This window comes from Ambystoma mexicanum, chromosome 10 (assembly GCF_040938575.1).
Source record: "Ambystoma mexicanum isolate Mex_15411 chromosome 10, UKY_AmexF1_1, whole genome shotgun sequence".
Taxonomy (NCBI): domain Eukaryota; kingdom Metazoa; phylum Chordata; class Amphibia; order Caudata; family Ambystomatidae; genus Ambystoma; species Ambystoma mexicanum.
The window spans coordinates 365,975,427-365,992,752 of record NC_090932.1 but is presented as its reverse complement, the minus strand read 5'-3'; the positions used below and the strand labels follow the sequence as shown (position 1 = coordinate 365,992,752).

Here is a 17,326-nt window from a genome sequence, read left to right as displayed (position 1 = left end):
AAATTGCTGAATGATGTTGTTACACATGTTCAGTTGGGAGGTTGTAATGTGGTCTCTGATGTTACCCAGATGGATGGGCGAACAGTGGCCACACTCAAAAAAACCTCTGAACATGGAGAAATGAATAAAATATCTCGCACAGAAATGGGTAAAAAGGAGGGAAAAATGTCTTTTCATTTACCAATGTGCTTAGCCAAAAGTGAAAAAGACCTGAGAAAGGTGAGCCCTGAAATCAGTAAGAATTCACATTTCTTATGTGTATTAGAGGAAGTTGAGGACAGATATTATGCACCCATCACTGTAGAAGAAAAATGCCACACCTTCGCTATGATTGACACTGGCGCACAGGCCACAATTATGTCCAAGGAGCTGGTAAAGAGTATCAATGAAGGGAGGCCTCCACAGAGTCAGATCACAGTGAAGGCAAATCAAGGCCCAGTGCATAACTTTAATGGGGAGGAGGTGCCCATCATAGGTGTAACTGAGGTTGACATAAAAATAGGAAAGCACAGAATGAAACAAGAGGTATTGATCACATCTATTTGTGAAATTCCATTTCTGATGGGGACAGATTGCCTGAAAAGATTGTCTCCTCTCATAGATGGGGTGAATGGAGTGCTGTGGTCCTTAACCAAAAAACCATTGAGGCCTAAGAAACTAAAATCACAAAACAGCAATATAAAAGAATGTCACACCGTTGCCAAAACAAATGATGCTGTGGAGGTATATCTCCAGAATAGCTGCATACCTAGTGTCACTGTTATATTAATGTGTCAAGACAAAGATCAGAGCGACAATGAAAAACTACCTGTACAAATATACTTGGACCCAAGGAAAGATTGGCAGACTGCTATAGATGAGCACACATTACGTTTTTACTTAAAAGAGAATACATGCAAACAGAATATTGTTCCTAAAACAGATTCAGAAAAACACATTACCACTCTGGCAGAAATACACATGGAAGATGAGCAACCATGGGTTCACGTTGGTATAAATGATTATCTTAAAACAATAAAAGCCACTTTAGCGCTTGAACATGAAAGGAGTTTCATTAATGAGAAATTGTTGCAAAAAATTATGGAGAGGGAAGAAATCCCGAAATTTAGGATTAAAAACCAATATGTTTCGGGGTTGGACAGTCCAGACTTTGAAAACCGAATTGCAGGCAGATGCATGCTTAAAATTAGCATTGGGCAGAAAATAATTTACCATAATGTATGGATAGTGAGTGGAGCACAAAATGAATTTTACATGGGCAATGACATCATGCACAGAATGTGTATGGTGTTAGATTTCCTTAATCAAAAAATATGGTCACGCCTAGGTGGTCCGGCACCTGAATTTGAAGACAAAAGAAGGGCTTATCATTGTGCACAACTGGTTCCTTATGCCATCGAATTACAAATAAGGAAAGATACTATTATTCCTGCATTTACAAAACAGTTTGCAATAACACTGAAATGCAAAAATGGACAGCAGATGAAAGGCTCTGATGCATTTGTATGCCTGAATGAATCCATAAAACAGCAAGGCCTGGATTATGAATACATTCCATTGGTAGACATTGGTGAGGGATCTGTAAAAATCATGGTAAATAATAAAGGTTGTCAGGATATTCATTTAGAGGAAAACTCCCCATTAGGAATGGCCATACAAAAATCACATTATACGGCAGATTTAAATAACATGGTGATTGGGAATATTCCTGAAAAATATGTAGATGCCAAGGGCGAGTTGCCAGAACACCTGGACTCTCAGCCCAAAGGAATATTTAAAATTCATTCTGTGTATCCTTATGATTCAAATGAGACAGTGTGCTGCCATCAAGAGGATTGCATAATATTTAATTTAAATGAAAATGAAACAGGAAATCAGCCTATTGAAGTGGAAGCTGATATGCCAAAATATTTGAAAGTGGCAGCTCTACAAAAAGACACAGCCACACAGTTAGAGGAAAGCGCTGAGATTCCTTTACCAGAAGAGTTTCCAGAATTTTCCAGAATGGTAGAAGAGCAGATCTCCTTAGCGGATGCATGTGACAGCGATGGGGATCGAAACGACCTGAGGGAAATATTTATGGAGTTTAAGGATGTATTTGCAAAAGATGCTTATGATTGTGGTTTAACTGATTTACATGTGGCCACACTACCAGAAGGTTGTAGCAGAAATCCAGTGTTTGTACGCCAGTATAGACTACCGCTGGCATGTTTAGAATCATTGGCAGAGATTATTAAAAATTTGGAATCACGGGGAATAATTAGGCCCATTCATAGCACATCCAATACGCCTATTTTAGGTGTGTTAAAGCCAAATGGTCAATGGCGGCTGTGTGCAGACTTAAGAGAGTTAAATAAAAGAGTACCAGTATCTAGATGGCCACTACCATTCATTGATCAGGGCCTAGCTCAGATACATGGTTCAAATGTATTTACCACATTAGATCTCACATCTGGATATTGGTGTGTGCCATTGGCAGAGGAGATACAACACCTATTTTCCTTTACATTTGACAGGACTCAATATGCCTGGCTTAGAGCTCCGTTCGGGTACATCAATAGTGGGAGTGAATTTGGCATATTTTTGAGAAAGGCCATGCCAGATGCAGCGGAAAGAGGAACAATAGTTTATGTGGATGATGTCCTGATAAAAAATGAAAACCTTAAAAGTCATTTTGATGAAATAAGACATGTGCTTGGCCAATTGCAGAAAGCAGGCGCCAAAGTATCTTTGCAAAAAGCACAATGGTGCAAGAAAAAAGTGAACTTTCTAGGGCATGAAGTGACTGAACATGGGCTAAATCCACAAAGGAGGAAAATAGAGGCCATACAAAGATTAAAAGATCCTAAAAATGTGAAAGGAGTAAAAAGTTTATTAGGGATGACAGGCTATAACAGAAAGTTCATTGAGAATTATGCAGAAATCACTCAACCATTGACTAAACTGCTTAAACTAAATACTCCCTGGAGATGGGAAAGAGAGCAGTCTGATGCAGTGGCTAGATTGAAGGAATGTCTTGTAAAGGCACCATGTTTAGCATACCCCATAAAGGACAGGGATTTCTTTATAGAAATAGGCTTTTCTGAACATTGTATGTCAGCAGTGTTATCACAAAAACACGATTTGAATCACAAAACCATTGCATATGCAAGTGAGGCATTTTCCCAAGTTGAAATGAAATTTAATGAATGTGAGAAGGCCCTATTAACCACTGTGTGGGCGCTACAACATTTTCGCCCCATTGTTCAGGGAGAAAAGGTGATTATTGAAACAAATCATCAACCTTTGCAATTTTTAGAGAGTAAAAGAATTAGATCAGGCAATCTAGCGCAATCCAGAATCACTTCATGGACGCTGGCATTACAAGGTTTTCCCGTAGAAGTAAGATATGGACAAAATAAAAAGAGCCCAATTGCTCAAGGGTTAGCTGACTTACATGACTGTGCAGCTGAACAAATACCAAATGAAATGGAAGTGGAAGCTAGTTTACAGGAATTTGAACAATCACCACACAAAGCTTTTGATGAAAAAACATGCAAGGATTTGCCAACTGTATATGTGGACGGTTGTGCTTTTCACATTGAAAATGACAATAATAAACAATTAGTGGCAGGAATAGGAAATGTCTGGTTGAAATGTGAAGGCATTCCTAGTATAGGGATGAGGATTGGAGATAGGAGCAGTCAGGTGGCGGAATTGGCAGCCATCTATAAAGCAATTGCTACTGCAGTTGATAAAAAGTTCAGTGAAATTGTCCTGGTGACTGATTCTGACTATGCACGGAATAGCTTTGTGGAGTATTTGCCTGGTTGGAAAGCAAGAGGCATGGTTACATACAACAAAAAGCCACTTAAACATGGAAAAATGATACAAGCCATAGACAAATTGGTGTCAGAAAATAATTTAACAATATACTGGAGAAAAATTCGTGGGCATTTAAAAACACCAGGAGAGGATAAGGAGGGAAATGATAAGGCAGACCATCTGGCTAAGATTGGGGCTGTGATGGGAGAATTGCTACCTATTGATTATTTAATGGGTGAAATACAAATTGATGCAGTCACACGTTCTAAAGCACCAAAGGAGGTAGATCAACCGGTGGTGCAGTGGAGTCATGACACGCCAGACCAAGATTTGATTGAGGCACAAAAGAATGATCAAATTTTGGGAATCTATTATAATCATTTGATAGATCCTGAACAAAATCCTTTAACAGAAAATGATTGTATGGGAAAAGAAGAGTTGAGGGTGTTATTAAAGAACAAAACACGAATTAGATTACAGGATGGACTCATGATTAGAGAGTCCATAACAGGGCAAATACAGTGGGTAGTACCCCTTTCATTCAGAGGACTAATGCTACACCATGCACACGATGCCATAACTGCAGGCCATAGAGGTTCACAAAAAACATTAGAAATACTAAAAGATTATGCTTACTGGCCTCATATGTCCCAAGATGTGGAATTATATACTAGAGGATGTCTAGTATGCGCCCAATTTAAACCTGCTTCACCAATGCACAGAGCACCATTGATGAAAAGAGGCCTAACTCTTCCATGGTCAGATTTGCAAATAGACTATGTAGGTCCTTTAAAAAGGTCGAGCAGGGGACACCGTTATATTTTGAGTGTGGTATGTTTGATGTCAAAGTGGATTGAGTGCATTCCTGCACCAGATTGTAGTGCGCAAACAGCAGCCACATTGCTGGTGAACCATGTGTTCTCAAGGTTTGGGTTGCCGCAAAGAATTGAGTCAGACAGAGGAAGTCATTTCACAAGTACTCTAATGAGCAAGGTATGGCAAATACTGGGTGTGAAAAGGAAACTACATATCGCATATCGGGCGGCGTCTTCAGGTACAGTTGAAAGAAGCAATAGGTCTGTTGTGGATATTTTAAAGAAATTTGTGGCAGAAGCAGGTTCCAGCTGGGATTTGCGTTTACCATTGGTTTTGATGGCAATCAGGTCGACTCCTGCCAAAGCAACAGGTGTTAGCCCCCATGAGGTCTTAACAGGTAGGAAAATGGTGTTACCACAACACCTACTATACAGAACACATGAGCAAACTCTAGTGAGTGCATCCACGGTTCATGAATATATTGATGAACTAAGGAGGCATTTGCAACATGCATTTGCTTTTGTACAGAGAAATCTGGAAAGGGCTGCTGACAGTGCTAAGTCATATTATGACAAAAAGACATCAGTAAAGGAATACAATGTAGGGGATCAGGTGTACAAGTTTCATTTTGGAAAAAGTAAACAGAAAAATTCTAAATTTCTAGCAGCCTGGCAGGGGCCATTTCGAATTATAGATAAAGTCTCTCCTGTAGTGTATAAAATTTTGAAAAATGAAGGTGAAACAGCAATAGAGCAGTTTGTCCATGTAAATCAAATCAAACCATGCCATCCCAGACATGAGATCAGGCAGCTTGAGCATGTGGAAACGGATAGAGTCCCTTGAGAAAATAAATGGGTGTAATCAGGAGGCAGTGACAAAGAAGTTAAAAAAAGTTGATTGTTATGATGGCACATAAACACTGTAATATATGTAAAAATATATAATATAAATAAATAAATAAATAAATAAATAAATGCACATATAACAGAAGCTCGTGGTTGGTGTGCAGAGAGAAAGTGTATTAAATATTGAATGCTGTTTTATATATGCTTGTTTTCTTTTAACTTGTATTTGATTTCAGAAAAAAAAAACAGAAAAAAATATAAACGAAATATTTTTACCAAGCATGTTTTATTTTTGGCAAAAGGTGGAAATTAGTATTGTGCTATGTACTTAATCTGTTTATTTTCTATCTTGATTTAGACAATTAACATTATTTGGCCGGAGGTTCCGGGATCAGAGGCCACGGGAGACGATGGAGTCCTGGAGTCCCCTGGATGAAGACCAAAAGATGCCTGCCTCCAGGTGGAGGTGAAGACAAAATAACCGGAATGCCAAAAGAGATGACTACTGTGGATTCAAGATTGCCAAGATGAAAGAGTACTCGAATGAACCGAATAACATCGCTGGTCGGGACATACCAAAAGAGACAAAACAAAAGTTCCGGCATATGAAGTTCCACGTATTTATTATTTTAATTATTTATTTTAACTTGTTATATTACTTATTTGTTTTAGTTAGTTGTTTTATTTCATTGTTTTTAATTGACTTGGAAAATTTAAACTTAAAGTAATGCCACTTCCACTGAGAAGGCAAATGTGGAACATTTTATGAACTGATGGACTCAGATGAAATGTTGATTGCAAATTTTCATTGATGCACATGAATATTCATTTTGTTGGATTGCTATATTGTAAAAAAAATAGAACAAGTTGTTTTTAGGAATTGGCTTGGATTATAGCCAAGTTCTAAAAACAAAAGGAGGGTATATGTAAGGATATTTAGCAAACAGCACAGAGTACAGCGCTACTGCACAAGTAGCAACATTTTTTTTGCAGCACCACCACCACAAGGGTGCGGTGCATTGCTATATGGGTTAGCAGATTAACAAGGAAAGACAGACTATTCAGTCAAAAACGATTTTAACATATAAGATGCAAATCTATTTTTACAGTTAAAAGCACACGTGTTCATTTAAAAATGCACACTATTTTTCACCTGAAATGCCTATATTGCTAGAGACACATTTGAAAATTAACAGCTAACCTATTAACCATTAACCTGACTAATAAAACCTTATTTTAATATAACCCACTAATAAAATGTGTTCTCCACTGCAGAATTAGGCATACTCTGAAAACCATTTAAATGTGTGTGCAGATTTTTCTCTTCTCTTCTCTGCCTGATTCTCCGTGTTTTTGTGCACAGTAACTGCAGGAAGGAGGAAGTCAGATTTGCAACAATTGCAAATGTATAAGCGAAGCTATTGTTGAAGAGTAGGAGGATGAGAGATGATGGATTTCATTGGGACACGTCATACAGAGGGCTGAGAGGAAAGTTTTAGTGGGCAGTATCAGGGAAAAAGACAGGCAGACATCTTTCTGCACTACTGGGGAGAAGACCTGGCTGTGGGGTCCTGACTGAATGCAGATTCCTGTGTCCTGCTGCAGTCGAGATTGGGGAGAGCTGAAAGAAAAACCTTTACACTGGCTGAGGCATTCCTATCTGAAAAAGCTGAGAATTCCAGGCAATGACCCCGGCTTGAGAAGGCAAGCGTTCCTTTTTGCTGGAGTTAATCCAAGAGAGCCACATTCACAAAGAGAACAACTAAAAAGATAAGGTAATGAGAAGTGTGGGAGCTGAGTGTGTACGGTAATATGCAGTCAGTGTAGGATTCCTGTGCGTGTCTTAATCAAATACCAATGTTGCAATTTGAATTCTGTTCTCCGCCATGCTCTTTGCAGTGTGTCATAGACAATGCTTTGACTGTACCATTTTATTTATTTCTGTAAAGAATGAGATCGTGTCTAAATGCAGCTTTTATAATACAGAAAATATTTGAAAACAGACGGGTGTTTTATTTTCAATTTACCATTACAATGCCGATGATGTGGGGAGATTTTTAAACAGTGCAATGGTCATTTTAAGACAGATGTGTGCATGTCAGAATCAGTATGAATAATTGTGAGTGTTCGTAGCATAACTTGTTGGAGGTACATGAGCCAAACGGAAGAGAGACTCTCTGAACATAGCTCCCTACCGTATATAAGGTAGTGGAAATTACCACAAGACTACCACATATAGCTCTCTGTCGTAAATAAGTCAGTGAGTTCGCCCATGGTGGCACACCAACACTATCACTGGAAATGTGGTATTCCTAGAATGCAGGTCTGAGGTCTCTCTAGTGATCACACGAAAAATCTAAGCAAAGATAAGGGATTCTGGACATTGGGGCCACAAATAAAACAAGGGAATTATGCTCACCAAAATACCACCAACCACGTATACCAAATATGCAGGTCTGGGTGCTGAAATAATGCATGTCCATTGTATTATTGTTGCACATGGCCAAATCTGAATACAAAGAGTGATTATTGCTAAGTTATTTTTCGGCGGTAATAAAATACCGTCAGGCCCCAAATCTCCACAAAATACCCTACAGGGGGCTGCTGCAAAGGGTATCGGCCAAATTCATAAATCTGCGGACAATGCTGCCAGGAAGGCCGAGGCACTCAAGGATCATCACAATGCAGCGGAGAATGAGCAGAAGGTAGATAGGGTTGGGGGTAGCAACATCCCCGTCTCAACTCTCAGGGAAAAGGGGGAAGGAGTCTCTTCCCAATAAAGTACTGGTTATAATCCGAGACATATCTTTGTAAGAAATTCGTGGGAGGAAAGCAAATGGAAAAGATCTGCCTCTGTAATGTTCTGGCTGTCGGATATCTTGTGGCACAAGAGAAACAACTGAGCCACATGAAGCACAGGGAATACGCCAGCAGCCTGTTCTTTTGGTTCCATTGGAAAAAGTCTGAACGCTTTTGCTGTACTTTGCCTTCTTCTTCAAAGGACACTTGGGGCAGAGCCTGGTACGTAATTTAGCCCTGCTTCTGGAGGGCACCTCAGGATGGATCATGATGGCGGGATTCGACGTGAAATGGGGATCCTCAGCTATGCCAGTGTACAATTAAGCCCGAGAGTAGTGAGCATCGGCGGAGCCGGTCGACAATTTAGCCCTGAAAGGGGAGCCTCAGAGGTTGTCCCATGTGAGTCTAGAGCCAGTGCAGAGACATCTTTATGGGTGGGCAAACGGAGCACGTGCCCTGTGTCCGCAGCCTCGGATGGGGATGGGGCACCTGATGCCCAACATGGTGCGGGGGACTGGAGCCCAGCTTGGAGGGGGAAGTTGGCCAGGACACTAGGCCAGAAAATATGATTCCTAAATTAAAAAAATACCTTTTTTCTTTTTAATAATCAAAGGAAAGTTTCATTTGCTTAGTAAAAAGAAAAAAAAGTAATTTTTTATTTGCACATGTGCTGGGTTGTCTGTGTGGGCCTGGAAAGAAGACTGTCAGTGCCTGCAAGCGCATTGATAAACAAGCACTGACAAAGCCAATAGTTGTGGATTTTGCGTAGGCATGGAGTAGGCATTTGCAAGCCATTTGTCTTAATGGTACTACTTGGACATAAGATGGTAAAAGCTAGAAAAGGAGTACCTGGGAATATAATATCTGTGCCTGGCAAATGGATAATAGTTATACCCAAAACTGTTGGCTTTGACTGTGCCTGCTTTTAACAGGTCTTCAGTGCAGGGACAGATTTGAGGAGATACAGATTGCTTATAAACGAAGTGGTTGTAGGCAAACTTAGTTAGTCAAGATAGTTTAATTACAATAGGAGCTCATTTGAAGCTGCAATTAAGATATTAACTCTAAAAGACCTATTGAATAAAACACTGACATGCCCTATGCAGCAAAAAGTTTGATTTCACTGCATGACACTGTGGGCTAAAAGAGATTACAGGAGGGTGTGTTATGGGTAAGGAGAAGCAGATAGTGGGTGGTGGTGGCTACCATAGGGATTAGCTTGGTCAGAGGAGGTAAGTGGGTGAATAAAAAGATAAACATCACACCCCATCTTACTTAAAGCTGTATTACAAGGCAATAGTTTCTAAATAATATTAATAATAATAATACAAATAAACTATAAAAAAACAAATTATATGTTTTTGTTGGCTAATAATACAGAAAGCATCTATCAATAAGATATAACAATGCAATAAACTCAGAAACAATAAATAACATAACCGCTCTCTTCTCCAACAGGATTAACATACCAGAAACAATGATACTCAGAAGAAAACACAGTGACATCCACATTACACAGACTCACACATTTGAACAAACAGTTCAAAAAGGTTTAATTAACGTTGATTGAACATCAGAAATCAAACTTGTGTCAGTAATCGAAGGTGCACATGAAAGACCCACAGCGGGGGTGTGGCTAACCGCCATGAAGTGAAGTCACACTCTCTGTCGCTCCTGCTCGATCCGGAATGATTTGCGCCTTGCAAGTGGTCTGACGGCTTACCGAGAGCTCACAGCAGTGACAGAAGCAGTGGGAACACATTGGTGCGAGTCGAGCCCGACAACCAAGATGGCGATGGAAGCACGGCACAACCGACTTATGAGCGGGTGAACAAACTATAGCACCATATGCTGCCTACGCGATCCTCGCAGGAAGCAACCCTAGACGTTCTCTCAGCAGAAGAGGGGTATAGCACGCAGCGGCGCAACGCTATCATCAGCGTTGTGAGTCTTTCAATAACCAAGCGGTCCCAGAAGATACGGAGGGGAAGACCCGGAATAGAAGCCCTGAAGAACCTTAGTTGTTCCTGGCACACCTCCACTGCAGCTGCCTTCATGGTTGGAGGGCAGCTACAGTGGAGGTGTGCCAGGAACAACTAAGGTGATCGCGCACTGAGAATCCTGTCCCTCCTGCAGAGAGAAACCAGTCACCCTGCGCTGGGTGGCAATTTAGTAACCGGCATAAGAAAGAAGCACGCGTGGAGCCACCACTACAACTTAGCGCTGCAGCACATACCCAAAAACAGACACCCCTGCGGTACATAAGCGGAGAAGGCACAGCGTCACGATTACCCAGGAGAAGCGCAAGATCCTCTGTTAGGGAGAATTCTCATAAATGGTTGAATAAACTGAATTGGAAGATGTTGATTTTCTTAAAAACGTTCTGATAAAAATTAAGGAAAAATTGTGATAAAAGTTTGATTCAAAACTAAAAATTACAATAAAAAAAAGGTTGATTGCCCTTACCTACTGAGTCCCTCAGCAGCTTTGCTGGATTTCTAGAATTTATTTTTTTCACCTGGTAAGAGTGTGTTCCTTTTTCTTTCCCACTCTTACATGTGTTTTGCTATGTGTATTTCTACTTTTTGTGTGATCTTGGGCACTGGAGCCTCACCTACTACAGGGCACCACATTTTTCATGTGTGTTACGCAGCATCTTCAGTGCCCTAACACAGGGTGGTCTTTTAGACTTCCCACCCACTCCATTTTCTGGGGCTGACTACAGTCCCCCAGAACTTTACCTTAGTCACTTTAAACCACAGACCCAGTACACCCCATCTTCCATGGAGTATTGTCAAGGGTTAATTCTTATCCCTTTTGGTCTGTGCCTCTTGGGGGCATTGTTTTGCTCCCTTGACATTAAGACTTGGCTGGTGGTAGTGGTATCTACCTAACTTTTCTACCGCAATTATCTTATATAAATGTGGTAATGTTTTAGGCTATTATATTAGATTCAAACATAAACCCGCTTGACCAAATAAATTTTATTTTGGGTCCGGCCGGGTATATTCGCCATTTCTTTTTGTTAAAGTCTTTCTCGTGTTTTACTCTGCGCACCAAACCATGTTTGGTCCCTTTGTTCATCGCTTTTTTGCGGGCTTCTACACAGGAGCCCTCCTTTAGGCGCCTGCGAGTCTTGGTATGCAGGATGTGAGGGAGGGGTTTTATGACCCCTGCCATGGGTTCCCATGGTAACTCAAGTCGCACTCTTGTCTGATTGGCTAAGGGGACTGACCTTGCCAGGCCAGCCACCCTGCTGTGTGATTTTCAGCCAGGCTGTATGAATGGGGGGAAACTGCATAAAAAGCAGGTCTCTGGGACTGGAAGAGCAGAGTCGCCACGGAATGAAAGAACCAATGAGGAACTGGAAGAAGAGGACCCCTACAACGACTGAACCGCCCGGTGAAGCCCTGCTGCAGGTCTGAATCTCCGGAATCCGACGACAGAGAAGATCCTCCAGGAAACATCTTCCCTTGAGCTGGTGGGACCAACCAGTTCACCCAAACTGCAAGCCAGGACCCCTCCTCTGGTCGAATTCACTGTACAGAGCTACAGTGGGCCGGATAGCCAGGAAGGTCGGACCTTGCTTGGGTTTTAAGGAGCACACCTTTTATTCATTGTTTGGCGCTGCTGCTGGTTTCTTCCCTGGGTAGTGCAGGACCCTCCAGTCTTCCTACTTCTGATCAGTCCGACAGTCGCTTAAGGAACCGTGAGCCTGCAGGAACTACCAGGAACGTCTGCCTCAGCCACAGTCCCCTCTCCGTTTTAAGGTACTGTGCAAATCCAGTTGTGCGTTTCGTTCAGCCGCGGTGGAAGCGTTTGAAATCTTTCTCCAATCCGAGGGCATGTCCTTCTCTTCTCGTTGAACTAACTTTTCTACCAACCAACCTCGTCCGGAAACCGTGCCACAAACTTTACAGCAAACTACCCTGAACTGTATTATCTTGAGCAAAAGACCTTTGAACCATTGACTTTGGCCCTAAGCCTTTTCTATCTGATTTTATCATTGTAGTCTCTCTTGTTCGCTTGCCCTGACTACTTACCTGTTGGTGTGGATTCATTTCTGTTAACTTTTGTCTTTCCCTCCCTTTTAAATTTCTGGAGTGCCATTTTGCTCCCACTTCATTTTGTGAGCTTAACTTGTCTGGAATTTAAGGGAAGTTGTGTGGTGTATTAAGAGTGTGATTTTTAAACTGCTTAGAAGAGTGAACTGTTATACAACTGAAGAGTGAAATAAATGTATATTATTTTACTTGAAAACCTTGAGTCAGTGTTTGCCTGAATCATAGTAATTGCTGTCCTTTGTGTAACTATTTGATACTGCTCACTTACTCTTGAGATAAGTCTGGCTGCTCTGCTACTGCTACCACTTTAACTGTGTAGTACAGGCTTGTACCAAAGGTGAAATTGTACTGTCACTTGTAGTCTTAATTGCGTGTGGTGTTCCCAAAGGGTACTGCATATAATTCTGCCTAACACTGGTGTACAGCGGTGAGGATCAAAGTATAGTAATTACACTTAGAGTTCTGCTATTACCTTAGATCAACTAACCACAAGGCACACATCACTAAAAAGCAATATTAATCATGTCTGATTTGGAAAGCCACAGTCAGGAGACCTTCCTGAGTTACACTGCTGATTATTTAAGAAACATGTGTAAAGAAAGGAAACTCTCTGCCAAAGGCAAAAAGTCGGAATTGATTGAAAAATTGTTAAAGAGTCCAAGTCTAGGGAATGGGTCTGAAATTCCTGACTCCTTAGCAAATGTGGAAAGTATTGAGGATGTTAATGTATCTTTTACTGATGAATCGGAAGAAGTAGATGTGTCTCCTAATGTAGGCCTCTCTGCTTCCTTTCCTGCTCAGCAACCTCAACTCTTGTCCACTGGGACCCCCACAGGTCCTACACTCAGTCCTGAATTTATTGCTCTAGAGAAAATGAGGCTTGAACTGCAATTCAAACGTTTAAATGCTCAAACTGAACACAAAAATCAAGAACTGAAACTCAGAGAAATGGAGTTGAATCAAGAACTAGAAATGAAAAGATTGTCTCTTGAAACTGCTTCTCTCCCAGAGTCCTCTAGGTCTTCCAGTCCTAAGAGACCCCATATGTCTAAAGAAATTGTGGGTATGTATGAGGTTAAGCTTGATATTTTGGATTGGTTGGCAATGTTTGAGTATAACCATGGTATTCAAGGTCTCACAGGGAATCAGTTGCTTCCCTGGCTCTTCTCTAGGCTACCCACTGTTGCATCTGATGTTGTGATGGAGTTGGGGGAGGTGGATACGATGGATTATGAGTGTGTGAAGCTAGCTTTAATTGCTAGATTTGGGAAGACCCCTTCCCAGTACCTTAAGAGGTTTAGGACCCTCAAAAAGCATGATGATACCCCTTAGGCTACCTGGGTATGTGAATGTTTGAAAAACTTTGATTAAGGGTTACAGAGTAAACACTTATGAAGGAATGAGAAATCTTGTAATGTTGGAGTCTATTTTTGATGTCTGCTCTCCTGAGCTCAGACAGCACTTCGCTGATTCTAAAGAGATAGATCCGAAGAAGCTAGCTAAGGCTGTTGACTTGTGGGTTGCCAACAGGGCTACTCAAAAGGATTCTGGGGCTACTCAGAAAAAGGAATAGGGGAAACAACCAAAGAAAGACACCAAAGAGAATTCTAATACCTCCAATCCAAAAGAGGGCCACAAACAACAACATAAGGGTAAACCACCAGGGACACCAAATCATTCTAGTGTACCATCTGGACCCAAACCAGATAGAGGTCAGAACAAACCCCCATTCATTAAGACATTTGGGAAATGTTATGTTTGTGGGTCAACTGACCATGTCAAAGGGAATCCCAGATGCAAGGGTAAACCTTCAGGGGTCCACACTGTCTCCTTAGCCTTCTCCCCAGAGGAAGAAGTCCCAATGGCAAGTGGAAACTTTCACCTACTGGCTGAAGAACCCATGGGGGTCTCAGCTAGTGTTTCTTTAGTGTCCCTGGGCATGTGGGAACAACAGAATTTAGATGTCTATAATTCCATCCCAGATAATACTAAAGAGTATTATAAAGATAGTGTTCTTGTGAATGGTCAGGAAACCCCTGCCATCAGAGACACTGTAGCCAGCATAACTGTGGTGGATGAATCATTTTTCAAGGTAGAGGATGTTGCTAAGGCACCCCAACACCTCACCAAGTTAGCTGGAAGCCCTGTGCAAATGCTTCCCCAGTTACCAGCTCTCATCCAGTGTATGATTGATTGTCAAAATTGATTGTCAAAATACCTGTTAGTGTACAGAGTGAAGTACCTGGGAGAGTCCTGTTGAGTAATGATCTGAAAACTCTTGGAGTTGTGTCAAGCACAGGCCTCCCAGTAAGAGGAGACAGGAGCTCACTAGGTCTGCAAGGGAGAGAACCTTGAGAGGCTCTCCAGAGGAGATGATAGAGGAAACTATCACTCCCACTCCACAGTAGTTGCTCACTGCTATTTCTAGAAAGAATGAGGCGAAGGGGAAACCCAAGACCTCCAGGAAAAAGACAGACAGCACCCCATGCTACCAACAAGGACATCACCGAGATTGTCCAAGATCACACCTGTGATCCCTCCACCTGCTAACGCAGAGTGTGAGGTGCAATCTTGTGTGGTTGAGCCAGTATCTGAAGAGTCAGATATGGAAGAAGACACTGTCTTAGTTGGAGATCTTGACCCTGTTGACCATCCTGAGCTGCAGTCTTTACTGGCAGAAGGTGGACCCAACAGGGCAGACTTCAGTAAAGGACAGAGAGAGTGTCCTACTCTTGAAGTTCTTTGACAACAAGCTGCTAACCAACTTGATGGGCAAGACGTTGGGAAGCACAGGTTGAGCTGGGAAGATTGCCTCTTCTACAGTGAACCAACTGAGTCTACCCCTGGGGACTGCAAAAGGCTTGTAGTGCCCCTTGCCAACAGACTCCAGTTCCTACAGTTAGCCCACGAGATACCTTTGGCTGGTCATTTGAGTTTCAAGAAGACCAAGGAAAGACTCTCTCTCTACTTCTACTGGCCTAAGATGGGTTCAGAAGTTGACAAATTCTGAAGGAACTGTCACACTTGCCAAACCTCTGGCAAGAGTGGAGCCAGGAATGTGGCACCCAGTGGTGGGAGTTCCTTTTGAGAGGGTGGGCATTGACATTGTCGGTCCCCTTGACCCTCCGACATCTTCAGGGAACAGGTTTATCCTTGTTGTGGTAGACCATGCTACAAGATAGACAGAAGCCATACCTATAAGAACTGTTACAGCTCAGGCTGTGGCTAAGGCTCTACTTGGTATTTGTACCAGAGTAGGGTTTCCTAAGGAAGTGATATCCGACAGGGGATCCATATTATGTCCCAATAGATGGAAGCCATGTGGAAAAATGGTGGTGTCACTTACAAGTTCTCTACAGCCTACCATCCACAGACAAATGGACTGGTAGAGAGGTTTAATCGTACTATGAAGACCATGATAGGTGCTTTAGAGGAACACCTTAAGAAAAAGTGGGACCTTCTACTGCCATGCCTTCTCTTTGCATATAGAGATGTCCCTCAGGAGGGAGTTGGTTACAGTCCCTTTGAACTTCTCTATGGCCATCCAGTCAGAAGTCCATTGGCCCTGATCAAGGAGGGGTTGGAGAGTGCTCCTCCCCCCAAGCCAGTCAGAGTGACTGACTATGTGATAGGTCTCCGGAGGAGAATGTCACACATGATGGCAGAAGCAAGCAGTAACTTAAAAGCAGGTCAGGCTCTGGTCAAACATTGGCATGACCAGAAGGCCATCATTGTTGAGTTCGCTCAAGACCAGCTTGTATTAGTTATGGTGCCAACAAGGCAGAGGGCCTTACAGGACAAGTGGATAGGACCCTTCAAGGTTGTGGGCAAACTTGGAGAGGTGAACTATCTGGTGGACTTAGGAAGACCTAAAGAGACTCCCAGAGTCTTTCACACCACCCGTTTAAAGGCTTATGTCTCGAGACCAGAAGTAGGAGCTTTGCTTCTAGCTTCTGCTCAAGATGAAGAGGAGAGTGAACCTCTACCTGACCTCCTCAGAGGCCAACCTTTAGATGAGCAGATAGAAGGCATTAATCTCTCTTCTCGGCTGACTTCTGAACAACAGGTGGAGTGCAAGTGCAAAGTTCTGTTGAATCAGTTTGCCTCCCTGTTTTCACTATCACCAAGCTTGACCCCTTGGGGTAAGCATGATATTCTCACTGGTGACTGTTTACATGTAAAAAGCAGGGGTTACAGAATGTCAGAACATGTGAGATCCCACATCAAAGGAGAGGTCAACAAGATGGTTGATCTCGGGGTTATAGAGCCAGCTACAAGTCCATGGTCTGGTCCAGTTGTTCTAGTACCAAAGGCAGGATCCAAGGAGTTGAGATTATGTGTGGACTACAGAGCTCTAAATGCAGTCACTAAGACTGAAGCCTATGCTTTGCCAAGGACAGATGAACTGGTGGATAGACTTGGTTCAGCCAAGTACCTCAGTACATTTGACCTAACCTCAGGCTATTGGCAAATAGCACTGACAGACCATGCCAAGGAGAAAACTGCATTTTCTACCCCAGCAGGCATCTACCAGTTTAAGGTTATGCCTTTTAGACTAAAGAATGCACCTGCTACATTTCAAAGGATGGTTAACCAAGTTCTGAATGGGATGGTGGACTTCTGCATGGCATACTTGGATGACATTGCAGTGTTCAGCACTACATGGAAAGAACATATTGACCACCTAGGATATGTTTTGCAGGCTCTTGAGCAGGCCCATCTGAACATAAAGGCAAGCAAATGTCAAATTGGTCAGAATAAAGTGGTCTACCTTGGTCATGAGGTAGGAGGAGGTGAGATAAGGCCATTGCCCAGAAAAGTACATGCTGTGCAAAACTGGGCCACCCCTACTACTCAGACCCAAGTGAGAGCTTTTCTAGGTCTCACTTGGTACTACAGAAACTTCATAGAGAACTATGGGACCATAGCTTCTCCCTTGAATGTAGTCTCCTCTCCGAAATTCCCTAAAAAGGTTAGATGGAATGAGGAGTTCACTCA

The 17,326-nt window shown here is 42.2% G+C and overlaps 1 protein-coding gene across 1 annotated transcript in view; it reads right to left on the bottom strand.

The window, feature by feature from the left end:
• The window catches only part of GOT1L1 (glutamic-oxaloacetic transaminase 1 like 1), an 874,697-nt gene that overhangs the window by 128,028 nt on the left and 729,343 nt on the right, over nt 1-17,326 (bottom strand). The gene's annotated exons all lie outside the window — the stretch shown is intronic.